The sequence below is a fragment of the Bufo gargarizans genome, chromosome 9 (genome assembly GCF_014858855.1).
Source record: "Bufo gargarizans isolate SCDJY-AF-19 chromosome 9, ASM1485885v1, whole genome shotgun sequence".
NCBI classification, from domain to species: domain Eukaryota; kingdom Metazoa; phylum Chordata; class Amphibia; order Anura; family Bufonidae; genus Bufo; species Bufo gargarizans.
The window spans coordinates 198,472,006-198,475,475 of record NC_058088.1 but is presented as its reverse complement, the minus strand read 5'-3'; positions in this window follow the sequence as shown (position 1 = coordinate 198,475,475).

Here is a 3,470-nt window from a genome sequence, read left to right as displayed (position 1 = left end):
GTCCATAGTGCGCCCTGAGATACCTGTGCTGTCCATAGTGCGCCGTGCGCTGCGCGCTGCCTGTACTGTCCATAGTGCGCCGTGCGCTGCCTGTGCTGTCCATAGTGCGCCCTGAGATTCCTGTGCTGTCCATAGTGCGCCCTGAGATACCTGTGCTGTCCATAGTGCGCCATGCACTGCCAGTGCTGTCCATAGTGCGCCCTGAGATACCTGTGCTGTCCATAGTGCGCCGTGCGCTGCCTGTGCTGTCCATAGTGCGCCCTGAGATACCTGTGCTGTCCATAGTGCGCCATGCACTGCCTGTGCTGTCCATAGTGCGCCCTGAGATACCTGTGCTGTCCATAGTGCGCCGTGCGCTGCCTGTGCTGTCCATAGTGCGCCCTGAGATACCTGTGCTGTCCATAGTGCGCCGTGCGGTGCCTGTGCTGTCCATAGTGCGCCCTGAGATACCTGTGCTGTCCATAGTGCGCCGTGCGCTGCCAGTGGTGTCCATAGTGCGCCCTGAGATACCTGTGCAGTCCATAGTGCGCCCTGCGCTGCCTGTGCTGTCCATAGTGCGCCGTGCGCTGCCTGTGCTGTCCATAGTGCGCCCTGAGATACCTGTGCTGTCCATAGTGCGCCGTGCGCTGCGCGCTGCCTGTACTGTCCATAGTGCGCCGTGCGCTGCCTGTGCTGTCCATAGTGCGCCCTGAGATACCTGTGCTGTCCATAGTGCGCCCTGAGATACCTGTGCTGTCCATAGTGCGCCATGCACTGCCAGTGCTGTCCATAGTGCGCCCTGAGATACCTGTGCTGTCCATAGTGCGCCCTGAGATACCTGTGCTGTCCATAGTGCGCCGTGCGGTGCCTGTGCTGTCCATAGTGCGCCCTGAGATACCTGTGCTGTCCATAGTGCGTCCTGCGCTGCCTGTGCTGTCCATAGTGCGCCCTGAGATACCTGTGCTGTCCATAGTGCGCCATGCACTGCCTGTGCTGTCCATAGTGCGCCCTGAGATACCTGTGCTGTCCATAGTGCGCCGTGCGCTGCCTGTGCTGTCCATAGTGCGCCCTGAGATACCTGTGCTGTCCATAGTGCGCCCTGAGATACCTGTGCTGTCCATAGTGCGCCCTGAGATACCTGTGCTGTCCATAGTGCGCCCTGCGCTGCCTGTGCTGTCCATAGTGCGCCCTGAGATACCTGTGCTGTCCATAGTGCGCCATGCACTGCCTGTGCTGTCCATAGTGCGCCCTGAGATACCTGTGCTGTGCATAGTGCGCCGTGCGGTGCCAATGGTGTCCATAGTGCGCCCTGAGATACCTGTGCTGTCCATAGTGCGCCGTGCGGTGCCAATGGTGTCCATAGTGCGTCCTGCCCTGCCTGTGCTGTCCATAGTGCGCCGTGCGGTGCCAGTGGTGTCCATAGTGCGCCCTGAGATACCTGTGCTGTCCATAGTGCGCCGTGCCGTGCCAGTGGTGTCCATAGTGCGCCCTCACATACCTGTGCTGTCCATAGTGCGCCGTGCGCTGCCTGTGCTGTCCATAGTGCGCCATGCACTGCCTGTGCTGTCCATAGTGCGCCCTGAGATACCTGTGCTGTCCATAGTGCGCCGTGCGCTGCCTGTGCTGTCCATAGTGCGCCCTGAGATACCTGTGCTGTGCATAGTGCGCCGTGCGGTGCCAATGGTGTCCATAGTGCGCCCTGAGATACCTGTGCTGTCCATAGTGCGCCGTGCGGTGCCAATGGTGTCCATAGTGCGTCCTGCGCTGCCTGTGCTGTCCATAGTGCGCCGTGCGGTGCCAGTGGTGTCCATAGTGCGCCCTGAGATACCTGTGCTGTCCATAGTGCGCCGTGCAGTGCCAGTGGTGTCCATAGTGCGCCCTCACATACTTGTGCTGTCCATAGTGCGCCGTGAGATACCTGTGCGGTCCATAGTGCGCCCTGAGATACCTGTGCTGTCCATAGTGCGCCCTGAGATACCTGTGCTGTCCATAGTGCGCCCTGAGATACCTGTGCTGTCCATAGTGTGCCGTGCGGTGCCAGTGGTGTCCATAGTGCGCCCTCAGATACCTGTGCTGTCCATAGAGCGCTGTGCGGTGCCAGTGGTGTCCATAGTGCGCCCTGAGATTCCTGTGCTGTCCATAGTGCGCCCTGAGATACCTGTGCTGTCCATAGTGCGCCCTGAGATACCTGTGCTGTCCATAGTGCGCCCTGAGATACCTGTGCTGTCCATAGTGCGCCCTGAGATGCCTGTGCTGTCCATAGTGCGCCCTGAGATACCTGTGCTGTCCATAGTGCGCCCTGAGATACCTGTGCTGTCCATAGTGCGCGCTGCGCTGCCTGTGCTGTCCATAGTGCGCCCTGAGATACCTGTGCTGTCAATAGTGCGCCCTGCGGTGCCAGTGGTGTCCATAGTGCGCCCTGAGATACCTGTGCTGTCCATAGTGCGCCGTGCAGTGCCAGTGGTGTCCATAGTGCGCCCTCACATACCTGTGCTGTCCATAGTGCGCCGTGAGATACCTGTGCTGTCCATAGTGCGCCCTGAGATACCTGTGCTGTCCATAGTGCGCCCTGAGATACCTGTGCTGTCCATAGTGCGCCGTGCGGTGCCAGTGGTGTCCATAGTGCGCCCTCAGATACCTGTGCTGTCCATAGAGCGCTGTGCGGTGCCAGTGGTGTCCATAGTGCGCCCTGAGATACCTGTGCTGTCCATAGTGCGCCCTGAGATACCTGTGCTGTCCATAGTGCGCCCTGAGATACCTGTGCTGTCCATAGTGCGCCCTGAGATACCTGTGCTGTCCATAGTGCACCCTGCGCTGCCTGTGCTGTCCATAGTGCGTCCTGCGCTGCCTGTGCTGTCCATAGTGCGCCCTGAGATACCTGTGCTGTCCATAGTGTGCCGTGCGGTGCCTGTGCTGTACATAGTGCGCCCTGAGATACCTGTGCTGTCCATAGTGCGCCCTGCGCTGCCTGTGCTGTACATAGTGCGCCCTCAGATACCTGTGCTGTCCATAGTGCGCCCTGAGATGCCTGTGCTGTCCATAGTGCACCGCGCGCTGCCTGTGCTGTCCATAGTGTGCCCTGAGATACCTGTGCTGTCCATAGTGCGCCCTGAGATACCTGTGCTGTCCATAGTGCGCCCTGAGATACCTGTGCTGTCCATAGTGCGCCCTGCGCTGCCTGTGCTGACCATAGTGCGCCCTGAGATACCTGTGCTGTCCATAGAGCGCCCTGAGATACCTGTGCTGTCCATAGTGCGCCCTGCGCTGCCCGTGCTGTCCATAGTGCGCCCTGCGCTGCCCGTGCTGTCCATAGTGCGCCCTGAGATGCCTGTGCTGTCCATAGTGTGCCCTGCGGTGCCAGTGGTGTCCATAGTGCGCCCTGAGATACCTGTGCTGTCCATAGTGCGTCGTGCGCTGCCTGTGCTGTCCATAGTGCGCCCTGAGATGCCTGTGCTGTCAGTGCGTCCTGCGGTGCCTGTGCCGTACATAGT